Source organism: Drosophila ficusphila, unplaced genomic scaffold (assembly GCF_018152265.1).
Source record: "Drosophila ficusphila isolate 14025-0441.05 unplaced genomic scaffold, ASM1815226v1 contig_414, whole genome shotgun sequence".
Taxonomy (NCBI): Eukaryota; Metazoa; Arthropoda; class Insecta; order Diptera; family Drosophilidae; genus Drosophila; species Drosophila ficusphila.
The window spans coordinates 20,291,255-20,312,152 of record NW_025064328.1 but is presented as its reverse complement, the minus strand read 5'-3'; the positions used below and the strand labels follow the sequence as shown (position 1 = coordinate 20,312,152).

Below are 20,898 nucleotides of genomic sequence, written 5' to 3'. Positions count from 1 at the left end.
AGCCGTGTAATCACTTGTCATGCAGACGCGCCCCGCGACCCCGCCCACTTAGAGGTTGCTTATTTGTAAACACTCGCCTGTTATTGCCATGTTGCCCACTCACTCACCGCGCGGAGGGCGGCAGAGTGCTTGGCCCGCACAAATTTGCTTAGAGGTTTTCGAAAATATTTTGAATCGCAGACTGCTCAATTTATCGGACAGATAAATCCCCCGACGCCGGCCTGGCATCTTGTCGCTCAAAACGTGAAATTTATATGAAAAGTTGCTCTGCACACCCACTCGTTGCGGTGGCCTTTGCCAGATCAAAGCAGCGAAGTAAATTAACTTGAACGTTGGAAGCGATAAAACGCAGGCGATAAGCGGGCAACACAGGCCGCTTCGTCGAACTTTCATGGCTCTTATCGCGTCTCGGCGGTGGGGCCCCCCCGAGCACCTCCTTTGTCGCCTCCTGTTTTTGTGGGCCTCCGGAATGGCGTGTCCTGATGCGGGCTCAATGCAAATATGTCGGCGCAAAGGCCGCCGTAGCTCTCCCCGTCGCCGTGCAATTGAATTATTGCATGCCGCTGCTAATGCCGCATGTTTGCCGTCCTGTAATTAGCCGTGCGCACAATAACTGAAGTGCCCGCGACTGTCACGGGCAGTCTGACAAAACACCGGCCCACTCATTGCTCCAGCCGGTCTCGGCGGGTATTCAAAGCCGTTGCGCCACCGTGCCAGTTGCTCCACAATTGGAACAGCTTGTAATTCGGTGCATGGCAAGCGCAGTATTAACTCGCTTTGGGGACAAGTAAGCGTGTGTTGAGCAGTGTTTTGCTGGCAATTTCGCAGCAACGGATCGCAGATGTGTAACAGTAAGGCCAATTAACCCAACTGACGGGTGGTGCTGGTTTATGAATACCAGATTAAAGCACCTAGGCATAATCCGTAGTAATGCATATACAACCTAGCGGTTTCTCCACAACTTTAGCTTCTATTTCACCAGTTAAATCTGAAGACAAGACGGCGGGTTGCGATATACAAGAATTTATTCGAGCACTGTTGGGTGTGCAAAAAATCAATTGAAATCGTAGCGAATTCTGGTTAATTACGGGGCGTACGAAATACTTTTTTACAATACTCAAACAATACAACAATCAGTCGGAAAAAAGCTAATGAAGTGGATACTAATTTTGATAATTAGTTTTCTTAGCCCTTTTAGCTGGAACTTATCGCTAGCCCAGATGAGCGAGTATAAAAACACAGATCGCTAAGTGCAAATCGAGCTGGCAGTTGGCTTCCCCGTCGATTTGCGCTGTTGATTGGCTTGTTGAGTGGCACGTATCAGAGGAGAAAGTCGAAGCTTCGAAAAAGATGCTTTCCGCTGGGGTACTTCCCCTCGGCAGCACGTCTGGCCACTCGATAGCATTACAATTTTGGGCAAGACCGAGGGCTGTGCATAATAAGCGCAAATATTTGCTCATAATCATCCTTTTTCCTTGGCCGGCGTCCTCGTACTTGTGCATAATTTTGGTTTCCTTCCTGCAGCAGCACATGAAAATGTTTAAATATTTATGAAATTATGCTAAAGTTTCAACAAGTCATAAATCTCTGTTGATGTTTGACTTTTTATGCAAAATGTATTTCATTTGCATAAAAATGGCTGACAAAATATTTTCCCAGCCGAAATAAAGGGGAGTGGCAGGGCCGAGCGGGTGGGTGGGCCAGCTGAACAAAGATACACGAAGTTCAAACAATAAACACTAACAAATGCACACCTGTCCAGAAGCCGGTCAACCGAAGGCCACTCCAGGCTGCTCCCCTCGACGCTGTCATAAACATGAAAATTTTCCCAAAACTTTACCCCGTAATCAATCACGCTTCATTTATTGACACGCACAAAGGACGGCTGCTGGCTATCGGGGCAGGATCGAGCCGGGGTTTGCAGCTAGCCGAAAGTTTTGCATGCCGCAAATCTGACCCGGACACCTCATTTGCGGGCGAGGAACGCACCTGGCCTGATTTATGTTGGGCGAGGTGCGGGCATCAACACTCATTCGTCATGTGGGCCGCAAAAGGGAACGATAGTCGTTGGCTGGCCACTCGGCGCTCCGCAAATGAGGCACTAAGCCCGCAACTGTCGAACAATTGTTGAAGGGGTAATGCCCGTTTCAATTATTACAGTGTTCCCTAAGCGATGTTCGAAACGCGGCTTAGCGCATCAGCGGCGAATACATTTCGGTTTTACTTTGGAAACCGGCGGCTGATTAGCAGAGCTTCTAAAAGAGCGATGTGCGAAAATTGCATCAAAAAGATGAATGCTGGAAGGGCGGGGATCCCAGCTGCACAGGCTTGGGCCGTCATGCAGTTGGCCGGGGCAACTGGCAACTGGCCAGGTTCAGAGCTGATGAAAGCGAAACTACAAAGCCGCACTTAAACTTGGCATAAAATAAAGGCTGCTGTCACATTGCCAGCTGTCACTTGCCAAGCGACAAAGGGAGCGCGGACGTCCACACATATAACGGCAGGATTGTGTCCTGCGCAATTAATGGCCCATGGAATGGACTGTGGGCGCAGGCTCTGGAATCAAACCGAGTCTAGGCGCGTTCCTCAGCCCGATTATTCGCGGTCCCTGGGTTCCGAGACCTCAAAGTAATACGACAACAAAGGGCAGGCGGCTTCTGGCGGCCCGCCCATCGACGCCATTACGCGTTGTTGTTTTAAGCGGATTACGCAACGCAACGCGCGAAACGTGCGCGCGACTGGCGGACTAGTTGGCCCTGCGTGACGCCTGACAGTTTGACGCAGGCCCGCAGACTGGGAATTCGATTAATTTTTGATGAATCAATGTCAACTACTGCTGAAATCTGCGAGCTGTCAGCGCGGCTGCACCGCTGCAAAGTCACTCCGTTTGGCGATTGGCGGATGGTGGTTGGCGGAAGGAGGCTGCTGAAGGGCAGGTGGCAGGTGGCTGGAGGCTGGAGGTTTAAGGGGAGGACAGGGAGCTGTGGACCGGGGGGCTGGCTCGACTTACCCTTTCCGGGAGACACGTAATTTCACACACGCACTCGCATATCGCATATCGCTGGTGGAGGGAGAAGTCAGGGGAAAGAAGTCCGGGACCGGGTCCTGGTTCGGGTCCGTGAAATATGACATAACACGGGTGGAGCCCGACACAAGCACTACGTGCCTTTTTGGCCTCCGCTTCTGTCGGGTTCCGGGGCAGAAATTGGCATATCAACTCGCATTTTCCCTCGCATCAAATGGAAATGTTATGCCACCCGAGAAAGCGTCGAAAAGTATGTTCGATATTTTTCAATCAAATTTCCGTAAATGTCACGTATACGCAGCGCGCACATACTTATTAATAATGCTCGCAAGCCCTAAAGCAGCCGCGAAGTGGAGGCACTAAAAGACGGAGCCGCCGGAGCCGGGAAGCATCGCTGGCCCACTCGCATCCACATGCTCCGCACATAGTGAGTGCTGTGCCGCATTAAAGTTCATTCTTCAGTCGTTGTCAGCGTCTGTTGCCACATTTATGCCCATTAACCAACTTTGCGTTAGGAATTTTGCCGTCTTCGGGCTCGCAGCTCCTGCTTAATTTTTGATGAACCCGAAATTGCCGATGACAGTGAACTGTGCGAATTGCGAGCAAAGGATAAGGTCTCTGCGTGGAGGCGACTGCCGCCTTGTCAGTCAAAAATACTTGGACATATTCGAGAGTTGTTTATGCACAGGAGCTAAATATTTAACAGCGCCGAGCAATTTCATTAATAAATATTTCAGTCGGCCGTGAATAATATATTTGAGCGCCATTTACGTGGGTGGGTTGGCAAAGCGGCAGATGATTTGGCCTCTTCCCCCGCCACTGAGGCACGAAATTAAAGTATATTTTATCGGAATTGCGCAAATATCTGATAAATTAGTCCTGCTCGGCTTTATTATGCAAGTCTCGGGGAGCGAGCGGAGCATTTCGAGTGCCCGGCCTCCGCCTCTGCGGGATATATAAATTCTGGGCACGCCGGGATGGCATGGGAAATGGAGCCAGATTGTCGACTCTTCTGCCTCCTCGTGGCACGTCAGCACCTTTCCGTTTATTTATAGTAGTGGGCGTGGCTGGCTCCTTTGTTACGGTGCCCGCTTATGCGTGTACGGCTCGTAAATAACAACGCCGAAGACACATGCCACTTTATGTCAATTATTTTGACAGCTAACAAGAGCAAATATGCAGCAGGTCGACGTTATTATAATACACATGAGGCACTGCCGTCGAGAGAACTAGGGGAACAACCTCACTTCCGAGCTTCCGAGCTGAGGAAGGTGAGCAATAGTCCTAGAGTCCTATACCCTAGCTCAGGGTATTTCGGGACATTACTCAGGGTATGCCAAGTAATGTGATTCTTGAAACCAGCTTGTTAGTGGAAATTACTTGCCTGCATTAACGCCAGAAGCTGGAAGTAGCTTGGCAAATTTATTGTTGTCTATCTGTTAGATGCCACCGTTTTAGAAGAGCCAATCTTAATATTATTTCTTTAAAATATATATATGTACAATACAAAGTACTCCAAACAATTAAAGTGACCGAGGCTGTGCTAATCCTTGAATGATTTAAATAACACGAATTTGTTAGAGAAAACTTCGTTGACCTGAGTTTGGTTACGCTAATCTTGTTTGTTTTGCAGTATTAAATGTAGCCAGGCGATGCCCGGGCGAAAACAATTAAGCCACATCATTTATAAAGATTTAGGGTTGTGCTCGGTCGAACTCGTGGTGACCTCTTGAGATGGAGAGATGGAGAGATGGTTGGGCACCCCAGCCACCCACGTCCGAGCCTACATGCTTTCACTGAGTGGGAAAAGGCCCCAAGTAGTAACGAAGTTATTTCACGGGCCGAGCTGCCCTGGGACCATTCCCGCTGTCGATTGCGGTGGAAGGTCGTATCAAAAGGCGATTTAATGAAATTACGGTCAGTATTAATCACTGTCAAGGCTAATTGAGTATGAAAACAAGCGAGCACGGCGGCGCTTGCCACGTAGGGTATGTCGGCCTGCCGATTGCCTCCTCGAATCAGTGTCCTTGTCGACGTCAGCATTCGTTAGGGGCGAGCGGCCCGACAAAAATGCAGTCTGACATCTTAAAAGGGTTTGTCTGCCGGTGCCCCCTCCCTTTCCCTGCTTTCGCTTTCGCTTCCGCTCATTTCCCAGCAGTTTCCCAGCAGCGGATCTCGTGAGTCCGCCGTACATATAATTATTATTGTGTGGCCCGACTGTTGCGCACTCCCAATTGCTTTCCCTTGCCAGCAAACGGCGGCCACTTGCCGCACATCGTTTGTCAATCGTAAACTGTGAGCTGACAGGGACAAATGGCATTGGAAGTCGATTCTACTTGCCGGCGATTGTGGCAAATGAAGTGAAACCATTTTCGTGATTTCTTGTTTGGCCAGCAGGATGAGCCACCGAGTTATTGCGGCAACCGACGAAGAACCACCCGGTTTCACCACCCAGAGGTCCCCGGTCTAATGCCTAATGTAATCAGGGCTGATGGCAGTTGCCAAAAATAAACACTCGCCGCATGCAAAATGAAATTGTGTGCAACGAGCAGCGTCGACAGCTTTCAGCTGTCAGCCGTACTGAGCGGCAGGGGCTGCCATTAACTTATTGAATTTAAGCCAATTTGGCAGCGAGCACTTAGCAGACCGCACAGCAGCACAATTGCCGTGAGCATCCTTCGTCCGAGCTCCGAAATCCAACGTCCAGTGTCCAGTGTCCAAAGTCCGATGTTCGTGTGCTGCCACATCAAGTGGCGGACCAATTTAATGTGGCAGCCCGCCCGCCCCAACTAAATCAAGCCGAGCTACTGCCCCCGGCCACTGGCCACCTGTCAAGTGCATGTAGATAAATTTCCGAGCTAATGGTGCCGGCGCCCTAGGAGGCGCGGAGCAGCCTCTGTCGAGTTGGTTGCGATTGGAGAAGTGCAGCCGCCAGCTGCTGAACTGCTACAAAAGTACAGGCAATCAGGGACGGGTCAGCATTGCCTGCCCGTCCGTGGCAGGTCGCTACTCTCGCCGTTAACTGAGTTGAGAATCACAAAAATTGGTCATTCCGACACAATGAGCAGGCAGCAGCAACAGCAGCAGTAGCATCCTTGGCGGCTGCGATAAATGCTGGCGAAGTGCATGGAGGAAGCGCTAAAACAACATGCTCGCCAAATTCAATTCCGACGCTTTAAAGGCCGGCGCTGAAAGGCTTTTTGCAGAGCCAACGGGGCCAAAGCGGAGAGCCAGTTTGGGTTAAGCAAAGTGCGGCAAAGTAAAGCAAAGTGGAGCGGAGTTTGCCCAGCAAAAAACCCCGCCACTTGGGCTGCTCTCGCCCTGCACAGAACGAGGTTTTTCCGGCCGTCTGCCTGTTTAGATAAACAGAAAGTTTTAAGCGCAACTCAAAGAGAGAGTCGCTCCGATTCGACTTACATCCCAGGAGCCTCCTCGAGCACACACATTAATTGATTTAAGGCCGGGGCCCGGGAAAACAGCGCGCATTGTTTGTGCCCCAAAAATAAACAGGAGGAGCGGAACATCTGCAGATAGTCAAATAGTGGAAGTCGAGCTGTATGCCGCGATGCGGCCGAGTGTGCATAATTCCATTATGGCCGAATTCAAAGGCGTCCTCACACCAGCTAAGCCAAGCTGAACATGGGGCTATAAATAGACCGATCCGGGGCGGACTCGTGTTCTAATTTGCCTCACGTTTCAATAAACCCGGCCAAGGAGACCCGTGAGCTCATAACTCAGTGCGGGTAGTGGCCGGAGCACCCGGTCACGGAGCCTCGAATTTATATCGCAGTTCAGGGGCACTCATTTTTAAATCTCCCGGAATTGGTGAAAATTTATGAGTCCGAGAAAGGCGAAAGCATAAACTTGTCAGTCACACATAGGCACATAAATCGCCAAGGATCCCTACCCCACTCCCGTTTCCCAGCCGGGTCCCTCTCGTTTGGTTGGGGCGTGTAATCCGAGCTCGTAAAGTTCAATAACCTCGAGGGGATTAGGTACCGCTACTGGGCAGGAAGTGCACTTGTTTACGGAGCCCAACATATCTCCCCGGCTGACCTCTTGCGGGCCACATAAATAACAATAAAATAATCGCTGGCATGAAAAGGGGCTCGTTCACAATTCAAATGAAATTGCCCGTGCTGCTGGGCCACTTTCAGTGGTCAAGGATATGCCGCTCCTTTTTAAATAACACTCTTCTCCAAGGTGTGCTCATGCATGAATATTGCCATGGATACGGACACTGCCACGGATACGGGCGGGCTTGGGCCACGGAGCGGGGAGCGAAGAGCGACGAGGAGCCTGGCCTGAATCGGGGACATTAAGGATCCAGCCGTTGACCACTCGAAGTTTCGGCAAGGACACACCAGCTCACAATGTGCCTCATTTTGAATAAATTAAATTTGTCTGCAGCTGGCTATAATAAGCGGTCATTTCGGGCCGGAGTGTGGATGCCGGGCGGTTGAATGGCCGTACATGGATTCTCGGATGCATGACAGACATGCCTCAATAATTTTATTAGGAGCAGAGACGGGATCGGGCGGCGGGCGGTTCGGCGGCTAATTAGGCGTTTTAAATGTCAGTCGAGGCGGCTTAAAAGGGATAACACGAAATCTTTTCAAACATGGCCAAAGGCGTCCGGGTTTCCAGTTGCGAGCACAATATGGCCAAAACAAAGCCCAATATGCTCATAATCAGATGAAGCCGCCAAGCCGCCCATTAATTATGCATGTGTGTGCGAGCCCGTGGGCGCCGAGGGTGGGCGGCGGTGGAGGGGAAGAGGTAGGGGGAGGGCCGGCAGCATATGGACAGCCTAAGCCCGCAAAAGCTGTAGCTCAAAGTAGCCGTCGTTTAATGAGATTAATTAAATAAACAAATGGCAGCGCGCACTTGCCCGTGGCCGCATTAAAAGTGTATGCAACGCGAAGCGCGAGAAAAGCGAACCGGATTGGGATTGGAATTGGGATTGAGATAGGGATAGGGATGGGGGTTGGGATTGTGACTGGTAGAGGTGGTAGTGGTGGTGGTGGGAGGAGTGCGATTCGGATGCGAAGCGGTGGCTGTATCTCTGCCAAGCGCGCAACCTGCATAATGAAACGCGCTGCGAGGGCATATTAATCGACATTAATTTGTCAGTGCGTTCGCGTCGAGGAGCCCAGCGCTCCGACCCTTTCGCTAATCGAATATTTAATTAGTTTGATGCCATCCCAAATCGGCTCGTAGATTAGCATAGGACGGAGGGGACTTGGGCTCCCAGCTGGGGAAGAAGGGGACACCAAAGCCACAGCAAAGTCAAAGGCATTTGCGAGATTTCTGATCGGCCGAACAAAGGCACCGGGCGAGGGAAAGGAGGCCGCGACCCCCGGAATGACCTCAAATACAAGATTGGGAACAAGAACTAAATATCTTAAGTGCTTTTATGTGCCTGGGCCCCACGGGTTGCTCGCTGGAGTGACGGCTGTGATGGGTCCGATGGTCGCGCCAGGACCCTTCGTCCTTTCGCTCTGCTCATTCTTTGCTTTGGCTTGCCTTGCTTTATTACACTCAAATCATTTTCGAGAGTCAACTTCGCCGGTCCCTGCCCGCCGAAAAGGGGTTGAAAACAATTCTGAAAATTTATTTTCATTAATTTTAATTCGCTGCAAAACTTTTTTGCCCCAGCCGCCAACGCAGACGGAGGATGTGAGCCGGGGTCCAAGGGAAGCGGGGTCGACGGAGTCAAATAATTACTTTTTCGGATTGGGCCAGCGTGTCCTTTTTTAATTATTTGCCTAAGGCCTTGTTGCTTTAGGTTCCCGTGCGTAGGACTGGCGAAGCGAGCATAATTAATTTATTTCATTTGCGCCAGAACGATTGCAATAATTAATTGAAACAGCTCCGCGGAGTGTCTCCGCTGTGCGAGACTCCGAGTCCACTTTGCTTGTTGATACGCAGATTAGAGGATTTCCGTGGTCCGATGACGAGGCATTGATTCCATCGGACTTTGACAAGCGATGACGATGCTGACGGAGAACCCCTCCGCCCGAGGCCGCATTGATTGCACTTAAGCCACGACAAAGGCCCGGCACAGACTCCGGCTCCGATTGCGTTCTCGATCAGCCCGCACCGGAGTCGGACTCGGACTCGAATTCGGAGACGGAGACGGAGTCGGGTTCCCGTTCCCCCTCCGTGCTCTAATGTCAATAGCACGCAAATTGCTGACGCCGGGGCTGACAAGCCTGACTCAGCAGGCGGCAATCAGCGGAGCTCGCTCTGTGTCGCTGGGGGACGGAAGTGTGTGTCTGTGCAGGACTGATATGCGCACATCGTTCCATCGAACTGGGTTGCCTTGCGATGGGATTTCGTGTGTGTGGCACTTGGGCTGCAGGCCCAGCTGGCAGACACAATAGACGACGAAAACATGAGGCTATTAACTCGAATTCGGCGCCCGGGGCCTGCACTTCGAACTGAATAATCCTTAAACGACGCTCGAGTTTGCTTGAACTCGTCGCCCGCTGTATTCACTCACTAATTCGGATATTTTTCTGTTTTTGTTTTAGGTGGCGACAGACAGGCGCGTTGATTGGCTGGTAAGTAAATGAGAAAGAGCCAGACCGAGATTGATTACTGGATCGATTTGCGACCCAGACTAATTGTCGTCGCGTTGCGCATACGCCAGGTGTTCGCAGCGTGTCCGAAGGCCATATCCGTATCATGCACATTCCGGTGGGCGGGCAGAGGGGAGCGGGGATGCAGAGCTGGTCTGACACGTGGAAATTAATTGCGATACTTTTGGTTAATGAACTAGTTCAACAAGCCGATAGCGCCGGTTGAGGTCACAGTACAGCAAGAGGCCAGCACGGCAACGGCCAAAAGGACAATTTGCAATGTGACGTCAAAACAATTACGTGCAGAAATACGTTTGATAATAAAATGAAGTGACCTGGCTTGAGCTTGAGTCGGTGCTCTCTTCCCTGAAAGGCTGGAACGTGTTCAAGTGTTGACTTTTATAAATTGTGCACTCGTTGCCACCCAACTCTTCCCCCCTCACTGTGCTCATGCCGGGGGCCTGCCTTGCGCTGGCCAGGTGAAAATGTGTTGGCGAGAGCCCAACTTGGTCAGCAATTAATTACGTCAGCAGGATAGACCGGCAGGCGGCCACTCGTCCAAGTTCCGTATCTGGAGCGTCAGCTCATCTGTTCCGGACCAGTTTAAGCGGCATTTAAAGCGCATTTGGCTGGCCCAATCGACTTCCCTCGCCGGCTTGAATAAGCCCCACTCCCCAGTCCCCAATCCTCACCACCCATTGCTCACTCCCCGATCTCGACCCCTGACCCACTTCGTAGATCCCTCAATGCTCAGCACGACGCCTGGCCCACTGGAAGGCGGCAGATTTATATTTGGCTGCCACGCCTGACTGACTTCGAATGACATTTAAGCGCAGGGAAGTGCCCGCTTTAGTTTATCTCGCCGGGCTGAGCGTTAAAATAATTCCAGGCTTTCCTTACTCTTCTGTTCGGCTCTGTTTTCGCTGGCAATGCGGTTTGCAGCCCTTGCCGCAATTAATGCCAACAGATTAATTATACGCATGGCTGCACACTGTGCGTCGGAACGCGGAGCCTCTACGGCGGTCTCCGTTTCAGGTTCTGGTTCCGTTTTGTTTTTAAATTTATTTGAAAAACAAAAGCGGGAGACACCGTACCCAATAGTCAAAAAAAAAAAAAAAAAAACGAGCTGGCTCCTAATGAGAGGACATTAGCCGGTTCTCCGGCCAGCTCAGAAACCCTAATTTGGTTCGACTTTCGGGCGGGGGCTTGCGCACAATCAAGCTGTCAAATACTCGGCTTCCTTTGTTGCTCCGGGAACTTTAAGCATATTTTAAGCGACTGCAATTTGGTATTGATAGGTTCTGGGCAGCAGATGTGGCAATAATAACTTTCTCGCCCGACGAGGAAGCCGGGGGGCACTGCGATAAATCTTGAGGCGCTGGCGTGGTTGGCATTAATGCCCGGCAGCCCATGTGCCAAGATGTCAACTTGTGCCAGCGGCGAACAAAGGCAGACGCCAACTACTTCGAGGACTTCAATCAGAAACAGAGCCACTCGAAGGAGCCGAGGAACAAGGATCTGGCCAGTAGTGGGGCTCACGGAAGGCGTTTGAGCGTGCCTGGGGCCCCGGTGTCCAAACACTTTCCTGACGGTCCTCCTCCCGCGATGATTTATTTGCATTGGCCGTGAGGCCGGAGAGGTATGATTTATGCCCTTCCGGATTGTTTATTAAATCAAATAAACGAGCCTGCCGCCATTGTCGCATCATTAGTGAGTGCAGAACACATTAATTGCATATTAAAACCTGTTCGGGAAACATTTTCCTCTATCTTTGCCAACTGCGCCCATTTAATGCCTTCCTGTCGTTTAAAAGAGGCTGTTGTGCCAATGCCACAAAGATACAGTTGGCGCCTTCTTCTCGGACACATAAAGTTATATTAAGAAGGGCTATAGCCTTTTAGAGAAACAAATGCTTCGACTATTCCATACCTATTGCTCAGGTAAAGGGAATATTTGGTAAGGGTAACTGAATGTTTAAAGAACAGGGAAAAATACCAACTCTGCTGTGCTGGCATTTCAATGCTTTTTGCCTTCCAAGGCATAAATGTGTTGAAAGTTGGAGTTAAAAGTTGACATTTAATCTACATTTAATGCAGGCCAAAAGCATTAAATATCTATTAAAATAGATTTCCTTTTTATTACCAACGATCACAGAAGCTCAACTAATCTAGTAACATCAATATTGCATTATTCTGATAACAAAAACAATGAACATAGGCGAAACATATTTTCTTCTATTTTTTTGAATCGCAATAAAATAAACTGCTGTAAGCGCTTACGAATATTCTAAACGAAATATAAAAATGACCACATCGCACAGCTGCAAGGGCTTACACAAGTTTTATCGTTTTATTTTTTAAAATTGGTCGTTATCTCGCTTAACTAATGTTTGGGAATTCGAAAATTAATACTGAAGCAATTTAATAAATATTGTATTTTTTTTACAAACCAAGATAAAATATAAAAAAACGAGGAGCCAGCTTTTAGAATAAAAGATAAAAGGATTAGAAGTAGAAATTCATATGGTCAATATTTACACAAACATCAAAACGTATTAGTTTTCTCCTACTGCTGCCGTATTACATCCAAATACAATATTCCCATTCGTTTTGCTAGTGCCGAGTATAAACACATTGTGAAAGCTATAAAATGAAATTAGGAAAATCTAGCCGGGTTTTGCCAAAAATTATCTGCCAGGACAAACAGCCGGCAGCACGGAGTATTAAATATTATAAAAGGCAATTTTCGAGTCTCGTATGAAACCGCACGGCGGGCCGAAATCTCCACCACACACTTTCGAGCACGCACACACACGGGGATGAGCCAAGCACTTGGGCGTCGGCCGGAAATCATTAGCAACAAAAGGCCATAAACAAACAGGGCTAAGACAAAACAAGGGCCGTAACAAGCCCTTGCCCGCCCCTCGCAGGATAACCGCAGAGGAAGCCGAAATGCCAGGCCCCTATGGCTGTGACCTTGAGAAAGGGGGCACTGGGCGGTATGAAATATTCAACTGCATATGCCAGACGCGTTGATATCTGCGGCCGAGTTAAAAATCTTGCCAGGTTGTTGGCTCGCCGCGAGCAACTGGATTTGTTGCTGTAATTAAAGCTGCCCTCTCACGGGGCGCTGACTTTTAAAACAACTCTGCAGGTATTTAACGTTTTATGTACTTTTTAGTAGGAGAAAGAGCAGGCGGGGAGGGTCATAATTAAACTTGATTTATGCACGAGATAATAAATTAAACAATGTAGGACCGAGAGTGCAAGGAGCTTACGACCAGTCTGCGCCTCTTAATGTTGTACTTATTTTATTGCGAATTTGATAACGACGTCTGACAGAAGTGCTTTTAATAAACCGATTCCTTCTGTACGCGTGAGTTCATAGGGGCACAAATCCAACTTTAACTGCACTTATTGACTGGCATGAAATGAAATGCTTAAAGCCAACTGCCAGGCCATTACATTTATATCAGTTTAACTGCATGGATTTGTTGACAAAGTATTAAATTATCCAATTGGGCGCTGGTAATGACCCCACCTCGATTGGTATGCCCTAAATTTTTGATTTAAAACTCGTCAGGATACAATATCAATATCATTTTGGCAGTTTGTCGCCGTCCAACAAACCGAATCCGTCCATCTCGAGGGATACATGCTGTGCACGCCCATACATTTTTGACGACCACTTTTTTCGCGAACGCTTATTAAGTATTGATTGACTACGGTTGTGCGGAGGCCCATTAATGTTTAAACACTTCAAAATTGTGCCTTATTGGCGTGCACATGTATGATTTATGGGCCCAGTGAGCTGACGTCAATCACGACTTACTTTGCCGCCCGCTCCGCTAGTTCCTTCCGCGAAATAAAGCAATCAGACCAACCGCAGAGCTGGAGCGACAGCTTGAGTAGTGAAAACTCCAATCAAACTTTTCCAATAAAGTCTTTAGCCTAAAGACAGTGGATAAATCAGGCAATCAGGCAACGGAAAGGGCTGCTCTGCTCCGCTGCTGCGCTGTTCCGCAGCCCGGCCGTTCGGCTGGGCGAGAGCTCACTGTACAGACAGCCTCCGACATAATTTATGGCGTGCTTTAAGCCCGCTGCCCGAAACGAGTCTCTGGCGCAAAGGAAGGATAAAATGCGGCCGAACGAATGAATCGAAAATCAGGCCTGGGCCGTGAAGTTTCCGGCGAAAGTGCGAAATTTAACTTTGTCGATTACACCGTGGAGACCACGTTGCGTATACGTAATAATGGGCCAACTCAAAACGAAAACAGACAATCGACACGCAGGAGTTTAACGAGGGGAGCGCTGATCGGAGCCCGGTTACGTGCATAGTTTGATGCTCCGCCCGAATGGCTTCGGAGCGGGGTTGTTGTTAATAAAAAGGGCAGCCGAGCAAATGAAAAATACTTTCCCAAGTCCCACATCCGCACGTCGACATGTGTGTTGTGTGTTGTGTGGGGGAACTGGGTGGGTGTGCTGTTGGGCAAATTGACTTAATCTAAAATAAAAGTTTAGTGTTGAGCCGAAAGCACACACAGAGACCCGCACAGGCAAACAGATGGTATTTTTTACAGCCGGGGGGGCGGGCCAAGGACCTGCCGGTCGAAGCAGACGAGCTAGTTAGGACACACTGGGATGCGGGGAGGGGCGCAGCGGCATGTTAATTTCCCAGGAAACGCACGATAAAGTTGAATTCTTTCCGAAAAACTATTTGACTTTGGCCAAGGGGTAGACTTCGTCCTGGATGCACGACTAGCCCAGCTCCTTTTCGCCTGAATGCCACAAATAAGAGCCAAACAGTCGTTACATAGATCACATTTTGTGCGGCTTACGTTAAGTTTGCGTTTGCGTTTGCGCTTGCCTTTACCTAGCACAGTGGAGGGTCTGGCCCGATTCCGAATTAAATCAAATAAAAAGGGGAAAAGTTTTAATAAGGAAATAAATTTTACGGAAATGCTGAAAAGGCAGAAAGATTTACGATGCACAAAAGATAAATTTTACAAATGCCCTCTCAAACCAACACACACATGCACATGCCAAAGCGCGTTAGAAGGGAAACAAGCCCACACGAGTCCACACACACACACGAACACACACACACACAAAGTCGCTTGCAGAGCGACTGCAAATAAAATGGCAATTCATTTATTACCCGCCAGTATTTATGGGAAGCAAATAACTACAGCATACATATTCGGCGTACATCTGCATAATGTGGGGCAATTACATTTAAAAGATCATAAAAGGAGGTGGAGATAATACCGGAAACCCATTTCCGTTTTAACGTGCCCCTAAACAAGAGCTCAATCCTGATAATGAGGACTGGCGAGGGGCAGGGGACATCCTTCCGAAGGCCATCCGTATCCTTTTCGGCGACGGACTGAGCCGACTAGTGATGATTTTGGCAGTTTCCAGTGCTGCGCACAGTTTAAGTGTCAAACGGCGTTTTTCGCCCTCGGAAATATTTCACGACCTCCACTTCGAGCGTTATCAGCCATTATTTACGATAGGTTCAGGGGAATTAAGTGGGGCAGTGTTCTGCAAGCAGGACAACTCATTTTCCGCCTCTCACTTTCATTTGCATTTGCATTTGAATAATTGTGCGCCTCTGAGCCCGGCGCGTCTTTACTTTGCTCAAGACTCGCAATGGCGTCTGGTAATTAATTAAAATATTCAATGCCCAGAGAAGCAGGGACCTTGGTCGAAGCTGTGGTTGTCGTTGACCCGAACTTTATCTTGATTCCGGCCCCCCGGAGCTGACTGTAGAGGCGACTATCATTCGAAGCCCTAAAGGATTGCCCGGATAAGAAGTCCCTTCATCTCCCATTAGCCCGGCGCGATTCGAGAGTTCGCCCTTCGTTTTGTCAGCTTTATAATTAAGGGCAAAGTTAATTTTTTGCTCTGTGCATGTAGTGTGACTCGACTTCTTCCCAATCCGGGGCCCATTTTAGCCCGTTTGCTGTTTGCTGGCGTGCCAGCCGGAAAACTCATTATTTTTTAAATGGAACTCTTTCTTTGTGCCGTCCCCAGCTCGCAGCTCCGGCTCCCTTTAGTGCTGGGCTTGTCTCTACCCAGACTCCGATCCCAGTCGCAATTAACTGAAGAGAATAATGTTGCGGCAGTGACGAGCAGAAACATAATAATTCTGCCCTGTTTTTGGTGCGCCCCCGCATTCCAGCCCTCGCGGCTAAGCAAAGCTCAACTTGGCCATGTTGCATTTGTAATGACTTTGCGACTGAAAACGAAAAGAGAGTTGCGGCGCGGGCGGGCGGCTCATCAGCATGCCAATTGCATGAGCACGTATGCCTCGGCGGAGGGCCCCCCTCTGACCTCTGACCTCTCCCCTTGCTCGCCCTCCGATTGCCGGGCATAATTATAAGTACGAGTATACAGATAAAACGGGACCAGTTCCGATTCGACAGAGAAGCACTCGAGGTCGTTCTAGAAAAAGCCGGCTGCTGGACAGCGAGGGGTTGCAGGTGAGGGTAATCGAAATGTTTGGTGCTGGCTGCACAAGCTGCACAACTATGCTGGTGCGAGGGAAGGGGGAAGGGGGAGAGAACATACCAAGCACAAGTTTAATGAACCCCACTTGCAGCGTCGAACAAGTCCCCCTTGCTCATAAATGCTTGCATGTTCGCAGGAATTGCTTAGCTGGGATTTGCTTAATTTTCCCTTCCCCCGGCCACATGTGTGCCATCCTGGCTGCTTCCCCCCCCTGCCCCTTCCCCTTCCTGGGTGGCCTGCCAATCCTATTCCGGGCATATGGCCACCAAGGGAATTGCGTCGCACGCGTCGTATACGCAATGTCTCCGCCCTTCTGGTTGAGCTCGAGCCCTCCGCTCGACTGGAAGGGCTTCATACACAGAGGGGCTGTGCTCCTCGGCAGCCAATCAATAATATGTAAATATTTTGCACTTCGCTCGCATTGTTTTCGCTTAGCTTTGAAGTTCTGCATAAACACTCGAGCCGAAAATTTAATGACATCTCCGGCGAAAGGCAACAGCTGTCGGTAAGTGGGTGTGGGCATCGCAACCGCGGTGGCCCTCATATGTGGCAGTTGTATTTGATGTGCACCCCCATCCGGCTTTGACGGTCTCCGTCTTGCCGCCTCAAAAGGCCGACTCGAACGCCCCCTGTTTGCCAACCCACCTGGAGGCACCCGGGCCATTTGGCTGGACAGGGCCTCACAAGGGCACCCAGCGCAGCCAATTAGCCTGCATTCTGGCCGATGCAGATCGGGCAAATACCGAGCGTCTTTTGCACACGCTCAGAGCCGAGAAATGTCCGTCGTAAACTTCTTGATTTTGTGGCGCTGGGGGAGCAGTTGGCTGCAACCCTGCAAATCCGAGTCCTCCCCCGCCGGCCTGGATATTAGTTCAATAGTCATGACTGTCCGGCTGATGCGCCAAATCCTCCGGGGTCAACCAAAAGCTGGCCAAGCCGCACACACACACGCACAGCGGCCGAGATTTCGGGGTAGGGCGTGGCCGCTCCACTCCGATTTCTATTATTCGAGGCACACTGGTAGGCGGTCGAGACCCGGCTTACCATTTGCTTGCAGTTTATATTGGTCGCCACCGAATTGGCCTCCATATTTTGTGCCGATTCCGATTCTCACTCCGACCCCACCCCACCCCATCCATTCGCCCTGATCGGTTTTTGCAATACGTAGTACGTACAACACAAACAAACAATTGTGTATAAAAATCCGTTGGGTGTTCTGCGGTTGTTGGCGAACTCGGCGAAATCGCCTTAGGAAAAATATTGACGCTGGAGCGGCTTTGGCGCCCCGAGCCGCACAAAACCCAAAACCAAACACGTTGGGGCCCCATGTTTTACTGCACTTTTTGCCGGCAGTTTTATGTGGCCATCCATGGGCGGCTTTGGTTGTCTATGCTGGCAGCAGCCCCGCCACAATGGGTCTTATTTTTTGTTCGTTGCTTAGCTGTAAAAATCATTTTATGAGTTTGCATAAAATTTTGTGGTTTTCACGCCCATGTTTATTGTGCCGCGCTGCAGCATATGCTGCCGTTGTCGAGGACGTTGTCGTCTATTGATTTTATTTCCAGCCACATCTCGGCTCTGCGGGCTCCGGGGTAAACAGTTCGAACCGAACGGCTTCCTCGAATTTTGTGACGTCGCCGCTCGTTCGATGCTGGTGCATTTCCTTGGGGATGAGCCCGTCCGAAATTAATTAAATTCTGGCTTCCCATCCAGTTGTCGACACTTCTGGCCACACCATCGCAACCCGCAGGCCTTGACAGCCCGCATTATTGATTTCGCACCACGAGCAACTAAGTGCTCCGGACCGATAGCACGGCTCATTAAATGATTTGAGCCCGCCGAAGGCCATCAAATTTAACTTGCCAAAGGCAGGTGCAAAGGTCCTCCGGGTTAAGTCAGGCGTGCGGTTTCCCGGGGCCCCTGCACACACATTTGCCCTAGCCAATTGGCCGTCCAATCTAATGACACACAATTTTAATAAGCATGCATTAGGCAGCCCCAAAAGTTTGTGTGCTCAAAATTGCCGTTCGGCCAGCAGGAAGCCCTCCTGAGTAAGCAGCGCCAATTCAGCCCTGGTGGTGGCCATAAAATGCCACTTAAATCCCTGCCAGGAGAATCCAGCGGGCCAAGGAAAACAATTAATATTGCGTATGCAACAAAAGCCCTTTGTTTTTAGTGCCACTCCAGGCGAAGGCAAACACCCGAAGCCATCAAATTCAAATCCGCATGCAGGAGCGGGCGGGCAAGCTGGGTGGCCTGCAGGTGAAATAAATTATTATTTATTACGGTCATTAGAGCTTAATGGCGGCAATGATGTCCACCACGCAATGGCCAGAGACCAGCTCCGGGCAGCGGACAACTGGCGGCCGCGGACTTCCGCCGCTTAATCGAATGCGAAGGAGAGGCATTTGCGGCCGGACAACCTTTGTGCCAGCCGGGTCCTGATCCGCACCCTGGGAGGACCCTTTTTAATGGCAACCGGTTCGCATTATGCCTGCGTGCCGTCCTTGAAAGCGCTCTGAATGGCCGGAACGAACAGCGAAAACAAACCGCAGCCGAAATAAAGACAGAGCGAACGAAAGAAATCCGGCCTGGAAAGCATTTATCGTAAATTCAAGCCGTTATTATCAGGCCTGGAGGTGTTGGCGGGTGAAAATATTTATGCACTGCCAAACTTTCGGCCGGCCCGTCATAAATGTGGCAGGGCCGAGCGATTAGCACAAAGGCTCCGAGCCGGCCGGCCTTCCCCCTCCAACCGCCCACCGCCCACCTCCTAGGTCCCCGAAGAAAGGCATATTAATGGTGCTCGGGCTGACACATTGTAAATTCAAATGCATTTCTCACGCTCAGCATAGTCCTGGGTGGAGGAGTTGAGGGGAGGGGACCGAATGTGCCCAACGCTGTTACCGCAAAGTGAGAACAATCAATCAAAAGGCATACGTGTGTACACAGCTACACCCACTCTCAGTTGGTTGTGCAAGAGGCAGGGCTTCGGCTGAAATTAATTTCATGCATTTATGAAATATGGAAAGGCGACAATTTGCATAAAACTGGCACCAAGATTGTGGAACCGGATCATTTTGTGCGAAATGGAAACTGAGTCCTGAGTTCTAGCTCTGATGATGGACTGGGGGCCGCCCAACTGGATAATCCTAAGTTTGAGCTTATCTAAGACGACAGTCCGAAGACAGTATGAAATGGATTGCCAGCTTCTCTGATGCGCAAGGACTTGTCAACCAGAAATAAGTGTACAAGCTTGCTCTTTAAATAAGTGGTCAAAAAATAAAAATACAAAAAAGCTAGCTTATATACCTTTGTAGCCATCAAAAATGTCGAACCAAATACAAAGAGGTTTATCAGCATCGAAGCTAAGTCGATTTTTCCATTAAGTTTCTATATTTTCGACGATTGACAGCTATTTTATATAGTCGTCCGATTTTATTGAAATTTAATTCGAAATTCAAGATTCTTTGGAAAACTCTATATCAAAAAATCAAGCTTTTCTGATGAAAAACAACGCTGTTATAATTTTATCCTATGGCAGCTAACATATATGATACATATATAATATATGGCATAGTAGTTAAAAAACTGTATGTTCTAAAAATCATGCTTGTGGGATAAAAAACAATCACGTTTTAATTTTTTTTGCCAATGTTTATGCATGTAAAGTATTAGCAGGTAAAGTATCAGCAGGATAGCTTTTAAACTGAGAGACTAGTTTACATAGAAACAGACAGACAGAAGACGGACTTCGATTCAGATCGTAATGCTAATCAATAATATGTACCTATATTTTATGTGGTCTGAGGTGTCTCCTTCTGCGTTGAAATCATCTGACTGAAATTATAATACCCTCTGCAAGCGTGTAAAAAGGTTTGATGGTTCAATGACTGCTCAGAACTGTTTACTAATACAATAAACAATATATTGTTTTATATTTATTAATCCTTTTACTTACTTACTTACTTTAAAAAATTAATCGTGGCGGGCAATGCACAATATGGATTATATGAAATATTATAGATGGGATTTTCGCATCTGCTTTAGTACAAATATATATAAAAGCGTGTGGGGTTGCTTAGTATTTCTCCACGAAAGTAGATTATTTGTAGGAAAATAACAAGGAGACCGTTCTAAAGTCGCGAATCGGGGCGTGGCAGTTGCATCTTGGTCTTTTTCAGGGGCTGCCGGCAGAAAACTGCAGGGCTCTGCTGAGGCGCCTTTCCTTTGTGCGATCTGTGAGAATTTATGCTCCACGTGTGTGTGTCGAGTTTATAATTTCTGACACAAAATTACATGCACTTTTCCCCATGTGTCGGGCGTACATGTAATTGCTCTTGTAGTTGTGTGTGCCTTCGGTCTCTCGCACGGGTTTTCTTTGCCGCGCTGCTTTGCTTTTGATAAATGCGCATAATTTCAGTAGTTTTTCCTGAAGTAGCGGAGGAAAACTTCTCCTGGAGGCGCTCCCCCAGGACCTCGGCTGTGTGCTTGTGTGTGTAATAGTCTCGCTGCTGCGCTTTATTGTTCACAGCGCAGCGTTAAACATTATGCCGGCTGGCTGACTCGGGTGGTTTAGGTGGGCTGAGTCGAGTTGTCTTGGCGCGAATTATGAAGACGATTACACGACTTTATAGGTGGGTCTATACGTGTGGTGCATAGTTGCCATTGTGGGCGGTGGGCAGAGGGCGGTGGGCGTGTCTGCGGGGTGTCTGCACATATTTATGAGCAGCGATGCGCTGCGACATCGCCCGACGCTGCCTTAATGAAATACCTG

The 20,898-nt window shown here is 49.1% G+C and overlaps 1 protein-coding gene across 3 annotated transcripts in view; it reads left to right on the top strand.

The window, feature by feature from the left end:
- LOC108099994 (lachesin) overlaps positions 1-20,898 on the top strand; it is a 56,331-nt gene that overhangs the window by 17,014 nt on the left and 18,419 nt on the right. For all 3 annotated transcript variants that reach the window (XM_017203693.2, XM_017203690.2, XM_017203691.2), the window contains exon 2: positions 9,562-9,591. The gene's annotated coding sequence lies outside the window, so the exon portion shown is untranslated. The remainder of the gene's footprint in view (positions 1-9,561; positions 9,592-20,898) is intronic.